The 9,662-nt window shown below is 45.7% G+C and overlaps 1 protein-coding gene across 2 annotated transcripts in view; it reads right to left on the bottom strand.

Moving 5' to 3' along the window:
- Positions 1–1,581, bottom strand: part of MKX (mohawk homeobox) — a 96,174-nt gene extending 94,593 nt beyond the window's left edge. For both annotated transcript variants that reach the window (XM_053258897.1, XM_053258898.1), the window contains exon 1: positions 1,451–1,581. The gene's annotated coding sequence lies outside the window, so the exon portion shown is untranslated. The remainder of the gene's footprint in view (positions 1–1,450) is intronic.
- Between the last annotated feature and the right edge of the window lie 8,081 nt (positions 1,582–9,662).

A 9,662-nucleotide genomic window follows, 5' to 3' on the forward strand; every position in this document is an offset into this window, starting at 1 on the left:
TTACCACCCTGGATGTGTGAAGTCAGGACATACACACACACCGGGAGGCGAGCGGGAGAGCCCGTTAACCAAATTGCGTTAAAATGACTTATTTCAGCAATCCCAAAAAATACATGAATCGAAAGCCGCAGGTGCCGGGAGCTCAAACTTAACAAGGCAGATCTGCTAACTTCCCCCACCAGTCTTGCGTCAGCAACGGCCAGACGTCTCAGATTCCTTGTTAACACACAACACAGCCTAGAACACATGTCCACGATCTCTGGCTCTGCAGCCCCGCATTCCCGCGAACCAGGGAAGCAGAGGAATGCAGGCTCGGTGGTGTCCGCGCGCGGCCAGACCTTGTTTCTGCAAAGGTCACTCTATAGGACAAGCTGCTGGCAGGCGCGGCGGGATTGTCAGTCTGATCACATACGCTCAAGCACACCAGCAGGAGACCGGCGCATTCACACATCACCATTATCTTCTCAATGGTCTCACGTGAAGTTATGCATGGGCACTGCACTGAGAGAACAAACGACGGTCCGCAGTCAAACCGATGTCTAGTACAGAGCCAAGTCGCTGCCTCGATAGACGCCGCTCACAAAAAATACGAGGAGACAATTTACAGGACGCATTAAGTAAGTACCCACTGGTATTCGGGGCAAATGCGCGCTCCTGGCGCGTACACGCACACACATTCGAGCGACAGTGTGACTTGCTAGGCAGAACCGCAATTACATTAGACAGTAATGAAACATTTCTGAATTACTCGATTTCACATGAAACAAGTACAAAAACACAAATCCAAAAAACAAATCCAAGGCGATTTTTAATGACACAATCGAAATATCCCTCCGATCTCTCTCTCTAGTTGTCATTTCTAGTTGATCACCCTGTTAGATCAGTTTCAGTCCAAACACGCACCACCACAATTATACATGCACGATATAAATTATGTAGTGTACATGTTTCAAAGCACACTAGGCATATCAAGACATGACACCCACAGATGCCCTGAAGCGGGGATACGCGGCGCCCTACACAAACATCTATCGTACACATTCTTCCTTCCAGGTCGCCAAGCCCTTCATGCGCTTTGCGGTGGCCGCCACACACCAGACATTTCACAACAACGCCACCCCACCCCGCCGCCGGTCAGAGTTACGCCAGGAGGAAAGCCGCGGAGTGTCCTTGCAGCGTCGCTTGACGCTGGGGCAGAACCACTAACTACCCGAGGAAGAGGGGAGAAAATCGGCAGCCGGGGGAAACACATCAAACAGAAGCAAGAGCTTATACCAGAGCTGCAGGGGCCGTTCAGTTTGTGTGCGCGTGGAAGGGTCGAGAGGTCACTCTGTCCCCCCCACACCCCCACCCCATTGGTCGGGGCGACAGGGCACTTCAAAGTGGCGGGTCTCTCCAGAAAGGCACACGTTATTTCTCGAGATCTCTCAAGAGAGTCCAGTGGCCATACCTGGCGCCTGAGGCAGACGGTGGCGGCGGTGGCGGCTGCGGCTGCTTCTCGGCTGGTCTCCGGCTCTGCTCGCTCGGCGGCTCCTACTCCCATCCCAGCTCCGGCCACACGTTTCCAACGCGCGCAGCCCCCGAGAGCTCTTTAACCACAAGCTCTAACCGCGGCGGCCGCTCGCCTTTATTGCCCAAGCGGGAGCTCCCGGGCCCGGGAACGTGAATAGCCGCGCCTTCTCATGTTTCCCAGCTGGCCAGCTCAGCCTGCGAACATCCTCCCATTGCCGTATCCAGCTTCCCGGGCAGCTCCGGGTTTGGAAAGCCGCGGCGTTTGTCTGACAAGAGGACCCAGAGCAGGAGGGAGGGAGGGGGAGAGACGGGGAGGGGGGAGAGAAAGGAGAGGGATTCGCGCTGCAGGATCGGGACCAGACTTACATATGTTGAGGGAGGGGGAGGGAGCCCTACATCCACATTTGCTTTAAAAAGATTGAGGGAAAGCGAACAAAAAAGTCGCTTGGATGCACCTGAGAGCCAATTCTGACGTGTCCAGGAAGGTGATAAAAATGCAGGATTATTGGAGGGTTCCCACCCGCCGCGTCTAACCCTCTATTGTGGAAAATTATCTTTTAGCAGAATCAGAGGGCTGAAAAAGACTCCCTCAAATAAACTAAACCAGCCCTCTTGTTACCCTATTTAGCTGAATCTGAATCACTTATTTCCAAGTTCTTTGGTGTGAAAAATCGGGGGTCGCCTGAGTCCTCCTCTTCCTTTCGGTTAAATACAGGTATAACCTGTATTCAACCTGTTTTTTTTTAATGGGGGGGGTCCTCTTAAATTTAGAGTAGTCTTCTTGGATTGGGGTAAATACGGTGCTAAGGTTGCAATCCTATGCACATTTACCTGTGGGTAACGCCACGGAACGCAGGGCCATGCATGCGTCCCCCAATCCTAACCATGCATGGGTCCTTAAGTCTGCAGTCCTTATGTATCCCTTTGAGGCTCACTCAAGGCATTGGGACTTACTCCCAGGTAAACATGCCGAGGATCCCGCTGCCCTTAGGGCGGACAAGCGGTTGTCAGCGAGACTTCTGGTCGTTTTCCTGGAAGGATGCATCGCAGAGGGAAGGGAAATCATTTCTAGAGACTTGGGGAGGTCGTGGCTGTCTCGACGCAGATCTCAGACAACTCCAAGCAGGCATTCAAAATAGTTCCACGCTTTTGAAAAAGGGACTCCTTTTCACCCCACCTCCACATAATGACTCGGTAAATCATAACTCATACAGCCATCATTCTCAACACCCGCAACCTCGCATTGTGTCTATTAATGAATAAGATGATGAATCTATATATATACGAATACGACGAATATGTATATATCGCTTTTCAGCAAAAGTTCCCAAAGTTTACATAGATATAAATAAATTAAATTAAATGGCTCCCTGTCCCCAAAGGGCTCGCAGTCTAAAAAAGAAACATTAGAGAGACATCAGCATCAGCCACTGGAGGGATGTTGTGCTGGGGATGGATAGGGCCCGTTGCTCTCCCCCTGCTAAATAAAGAGAATCGCCACTTTTAAAAGGTGCCTCTTTGCTCAGTTAGCAGGGGACTATCTTATATCTGATTATGGTAGACGCTCTCGTAGATGTGGTATAGTTGCAGTATCTACCTGTTGTGTACTGGATTCTGTGCACACCTATCGATACCTGAACTACAGGTAGTGAACCAAAACGAGGCTGCCGAGGTGTCACTGTGACCTCAGAACACCCCCTCCCAAAATCTTCGATACACTTAAATTAGCACACTGTGGCTGTTCCAAAACCTGAGTAAGATCTTAAAATGAATATTCACGGATTGTTATCCTCAAGACGCACTTAAAACGCTTCTGTTCGTGCACGGTTTGGATCAACGTGAGAGGAGTGTGTAAACGCTAAACGGCATCGTAAAAATCACACCATGATTTGAAGAGCAGTTTCACTCCGTGGAGTATAATAAAACAAGCCAGAGAAAACAAAACGAGGGGAAAGTATAAAGATCTGCGGCGCTGTACACGCTTACTTGGGAGTAAGCCCTACTGAATTAAGTAGTGGGACTTACCTCTGAGTAAATATCCATAGGATCGGGCTCCTTTTCCGTCAGTCTGGAAAGGGTTATTGCCTAGCTCACCCACTTAAATTCTAATTTCGAATAAAATTCAGCGCTCGTCCAAAGGGAGTAAACCAAATTCAGCAGTGCTTCTGTCCTCTTTCCTGTAAAGATTAAGCATTGATGGTGCCTCGTGGCATTTAATCGTGACTCGTCTGTAAAGCACCAACAGAAAGTTACAGGATGCAACGCTGTGTTTAGGGCCATGTCAGAGTGAAATGGTCAAAGAAAGAGCACGGGATGGAATGGACTGGTGCATCGTGACTGCCAGTCGATATGGAAACTGCAAACTCCTTGTCACATCAAGTTTTCCCAATCACAATTGTCTGTGAATAGAAACACAATCGCATGATGATGCTTTAATTGCACTGGTATTGTGTACTGCATACAATAATTGAGTGCTTATGGAATTGTCCCACAATCTCCATCAGTAGCAATTGTCCAATAATTCCTTCGATAAACTGACTCTTCTTCAGTGTGGTGTGTGGGCCCTATCAACTCACCATACTCCTAGTTTCATGTGACATTATGATGTGTGTGGGAATAGGAGTGTTGCAAGCACTCAACTAATGCTGGTGGGTGCACATGGTCATAATGAATTATACTATGTACAATTGGGAAGGGAGCTATCCATCAGGGCTTTTGTATGTGCAGACATAAAATGTGCAGTTCTTAAAGAACATCTGTGCAATTCAAAATTTGAAGTCATGCAACAGTTGTATTCCGTTAGATGGTAAAGCAGTATATACTACTACTACTACTAGTAGTAGTAGTAGTATTACTACTAGTAGTAGTAGTTCTAGTAGTAGATGATGATGATGATGGTGTTAAAAACAACAATAACAGTAGTAATAGTAACAGATAATGTAAATGTGATAAGAGTAACAAAAATGAAGTGAGTAGGCCAAGCTCCTCTAGAATCCAAACCCTGATCAAGCGGACTCATTATTCCTCCCCTTACCAAAGATGCTTCCTGAAGACTTCACAGCTACTCCTGACAGAGTCCTTGCCAACCAATGAATACAGTACTAAGTTTAATGGGACTCCACCATAAGTAAGTTCAGAAATACAGGCTTCATGATTTGAACAGTTGGGAGGTGTGGTTCTCCACCAGAAAAGAGCTTTTTCAGAAAACATAATCTCAATCATAACTAGAAACTATTTCAAATTTCTGCATGAAGAACATATAGCCTCGACCTAAGTCTGATTTTTTTTCCTCTGATGAAAGAGAATTCCTTCATTCTGACTCTAAATGTTCTGAACAGTTAAATATTTGCTATATTTAAATATTTGTTATATTAAGCAAAGTATTTTTGGCTGATTCAAGCCAAATTTCTTTCTAAAAAAGACATTTGACTACAATACTATTTTAAACAAGGTACACAGTGTACCATCAACCCCTCTTCTCACACAGGGTTTCCTCTGCCAATATCTTAGTTACTGACCTGCTGAGGCTTTCAGTACTAATTAATACTTAGGGCTGTTGGCAGTAGTGAGTATTTTGCCATTGCATTCAAGAACCTTACAAGTTGCTTAAGTAAGCATAGGTTGGCAGTGACCCCCAAAGTGGACAGAGCTATGTCAGATGCAAACTTATAATAAATAATAGACCTGAGACCAGAACTTCAAGAGAAAAGCAAGTTGTGGTTGTGGTTGTGGGCTGATATACTGACTAACAGAGCACTTATGAACAGTGTTCCCTCTAACAGGGATTCTCAGATGTTGTTGACTACAATTCCCAGCACCCCCCGCTGCAACAGCCTTTGGTTGGGGGTGATGGGTGTTGTAGTCAACAACATCTGGGATTTCCTCTTAGAGGGAATACTGCTTAAGAAATGAACAAAATTGTGCTAGTTCAAGAATATCATATAGCTGTGCTAAAATTTGGGATTTCTTTTGGAACGGCGCTCTTGTGCAAAAGTTCCCTTTAAAGCAGATGGGGCACGAAGAAGCAGAAGCGCAATACTCGTCTGGAACTCAAGCTCCAGACTTAGCACAAGGAGAGAGTGCAACAGCTTTGCTCTCATGCAATGTCCTTTCATGAGCATTTGTTAGGATGTTAGTCATTATTATTAAAAATATCTATATACTGCTTTAAAAAAAAGAAAACTCCTCAAAGCAGTTTACATAGCAAAAAGAGAGAATGGTTACTTACCCCCAAAGGACTCTCATCTAACACAAGCACATGCATGTATGCACACATCATGCACACACCATCACCACCAGCAGCCACTGCAATGCTGGGCTGAACTGTTCTAAATAGAAGATCCACCATTTTAAAAAGGTGCTTCTTGTCCATTTAGCAGGACACCTGTTAACACGTGCAGATTTGAGACTGTTGCCCACTGAACGTGGCATTCGTTAACCAAGGCAGGGATTCTCAACCACTGGGTCCCCAGATGTTATTGGACTTCAACTCCCATAACCCCCAACCAAAGGCCACTGGGGCTGGGGATTATGAGAGTTGAAGTCCACTAACATCTGGGGACCCAACGTTGAGAATCCCTGAACTCAGGTATCTAGCAAAGTTTTGACCAACCAGTGAATGTGAAGTGTTAAAACTGATCTAATAAAGGTAGTTTGGGCTTTTTTAAGGGGCCAACATTACAGATGTTAGAACATGCTCTCTGAATCCCTTCTGCAGACAGTGGCCATTCTGTTCGTTTGTTCCCTAACAGAATTTATATGCTGCTGTTCCTCCAAAGCAGCTCACAAGAAAACACAAAATAGTCAATAAAACCAAACCAAGCCTTCAGCAGAGCCCTTAAAATGTATTTGTTTGGCCTGGCTTTCCAGGGTTTTTAAACCTGTTTTAATATTCTAACCCAATTTTGGGGTTTTTAATCATTGTAATTGTTTCATTGTTGTTTTAAAATGTTTTTAAATTGTTAATTGTTGTTATATTGGTTTTAATTTGTTTTAGCTCTTTATTGTTTTAGTGGTTTGTTTTAATTGTAAACCGCCTTGAGCCATTTTGGAAGGGCGGTATACAAATCAAACAAACAAACAAACAAACAAAGTCAGATAAGTTAACAGGAGTACAAAGACAGCATTTGTTACACATAACTGCATGGTGAGGCACATCCCATCTGCATCAGACCCCATCCATCAAATGCAATGGGGGAATGATCAGACAGAGATGCACCTAGGTAATTTTGGAGCCTGGAACTAAAGGCCTTTGGAGCCCCACCCCCACTCCTGGCTACAAGTTAAGCATCACTCCCCGACACACACACACACACACACACACACACACACACACACACACACAGACTGTGACATGCACAGTATTTTTAACACATGGGTTCTTGAGGGCACAAACAGCAACTGAACTCACACAAATGTAAGCATACAGAACAGGTATATTTATGCAAATATGCAATAGCAGAAACATTTCAACACACAAGTTAACATCTTCCCCTCCCACCATGACAGAAACATTAATATTACTGTTAGACAAAAGAAGAGACACATAAAAGGCCGATGGCCTACCTGGGAATTTGGACAAGGTAGTCACCTTAAGTGGCGCAGCAGGGAAATGCTTGACTAACAAACAAGTTGAAGGTTGCCGGTTTGAATGACACACTTTACCTTTAGGTAACAAAAGTGCCGACCAAATATCCCTATAAAACAAACAGTAGAGCAGCAGGTGATCAGTCATCTCAACCTCTCCTGACTGACACGGGCATACCTGAGAAATGCCAAGATAGCAACCCTCTAAAAGAGCTGAGGGCAATGCATTCAAGCATGCCAAGGTAAATGCCCTTCTCATTTTAACAAGAAGAAGCTCATATAGATAATTAGCTGGTCTATGGGGGTGAACTACAATACCAAAAAAGGAGAAGTGCCTAGCTCAAGTCCTATCTTCCTGAGTCGGTATATCCCAGATCCACTGCCTAATTAGCTCCTTGGCCTTTAGCATCCCCAGGGAGACCAACACTGGGATACATAGCCCATAACTTTCTAAATTTTTCGCTCAACTCGCTCTCTCCATGCAGATGCAAAGTGGTCATTCAGGACCAGAGGTGTGAGACCTGCTTGGCCAAGCTGAAGTTTCAGAGAGTCAGAGATCTTGGCAAGAGGGGGTATGGAGGCCCCGACGGCCAGGGATACAAGTGCCTCTGTGATCGGACATGCATCAGCACCATTTGCATGGATAGATCAGGAGTGATGCCTTTGCTAAACCATAAACTCATAGGAAGCTGCCTTAGACTGAGCCAGACCATTAGTCCATCTAGCTCAGTATTGTCTTCACAGACTGGCAGCGGCTCTCCAAGGTTTCAGGCAGGAGTCTTTCCCAGCCCTACCTGGAGATGCCAGGGACTGAACCTGGGACCTTCTGCATGCAAAGCAGATACTCTACCACTGAGCTATGCTCCCTGTCCTTGATTAGTCAGTTGCATCACAGACAAGTTACCACTGAAAAAGGGAGTTGGTTCACTTAGAACTATTTCCCACTACCATGATGTGCTTGATCTAGGGCTGCATCCACAGTAGCACCATGCTGCAGCACACCATGCCGTTGTCCCCTTAGCCCTGGGGCCCTCCTATTAGCCCTGGATGCTCTCCTTAGCCCTGGATGCTCTACTATTGCAAGGTCAGTTTGCAATAGCATTGAGCTAGCAAACAGTTTACCTGGGACTTGTGTCTTCTGGACTTGGCTCTTTGAAATTGTTCCTCCCACTGTAGCCACATTGTCAGAAGGAACATGGCAAAAGGCACAGGAGGAACATTGGAAGCTGCCTTCTACTGAGTCAGACCATAGGTCTATCTAGCTCAGTATTGTCTACACCGACTGGCAGCAGCTGCTCCGAGGTTGCAGGCAGGAATCTCTCTCAGCCCTCTCTTGGAGATGCTGCCAGGGAGTGAACCTGGGACCTTCTGCATGCAAGCAGAGATGTTTTGCCATTGCACAGCAGGCCCATATCCTAAGGCCTGCAGTGCAGATGGTGCTCACATGTAGGCACCCATCCAAATGCAAACCAGGGTGGACTCTGCTTAGCAAAAGGGACAATTCATACTTACTACTGCAAGACCAGCTCTCTCCTCCCTTTGCTGATCTTTGGGTGGGGAATATTTCTTAAAGCAATTCATAATTAATCTGTGGAATTCATTCCATCACCATCCTGCCTCAGAAGTATGTGCTAGCCACTGGCAGGTGCAAGGTTTTGTAAGACCGGGCAAATTAATCGCCCTGTCAATGGCTGTTAAAATATAATAGGCACAAATTGAACCTCCAGGTGAATATATAGTCTATCTTCTATTCCTAGGCACTGGGGAGGAAAAGAACAAGGAAGGCCTATCTCCATCTTGCAGTACTTGTCAGCATCTGTGGGGTCTCTGGCTGTTGTCCCACAGTCAGAGCAGGGGCTGTTCTAGAACAATCTTGGCACGGGCCAACTTGGCAATTACTATGTTCTTCAATGGTGCCGTTTCCTCATTATGAAAGCCAGGGGCGTAGCAAGGTTGGAGTGGGCCCAGAGACAAGATTTTAACTTCCCCCCCTTAAATCTTAAATGAGGCTAAATAGTGGTAAGAAAAAGCATAGTGATATCTATCTATCTATCTATCTATCTTTCTATCTATCTATCTATCTATCTATCTATCTATCTATCTATCTATCTATGTGCCACAATAGAACATCATCCTATATTATTTTTCAAAAGGTTTTGTAATTTGTGGACGATGCAAGTCATTTAATGGTACTAGAGAAAGACATGCTGTTCTAGTAGCTCCAGGTCTTAACACTCACATCAATTTCGGAGGATGAATACAACCGAAGGAAGCCCGGGCGGGAGTCAGTCATGTGACTTGCCTTGGGGGGGGCCAAGGCAGTGAGCCCCCAGTCTCTCCTTGCCCTATTATAGTTACGCCCCTGATAAAAGCCTAGGCAGAGTTCTGCATAGTAGCAACTCTGTCTCTATCCGTGTTTCTAAATGAAGCAACTCTGTCCCTAAGACTGTGTCTCCCATCATTACAGATTTCTCCAGAGAAAAATAAAAATAACTTAAGCAGGAAGCAGAAGCCTGCTGGTCCAGTGGGGTAGGCCAGCTCTCTGGATGGGGAGCAGGTTGAAC

The sequence above is a fragment of the Hemicordylus capensis genome, chromosome 6 (assembly GCF_027244095.1).
Source record: "Hemicordylus capensis ecotype Gifberg chromosome 6, rHemCap1.1.pri, whole genome shotgun sequence".
In the NCBI taxonomy this organism is placed as follows: domain Eukaryota; kingdom Metazoa; phylum Chordata; class Lepidosauria; order Squamata; family Cordylidae; genus Hemicordylus; species Hemicordylus capensis.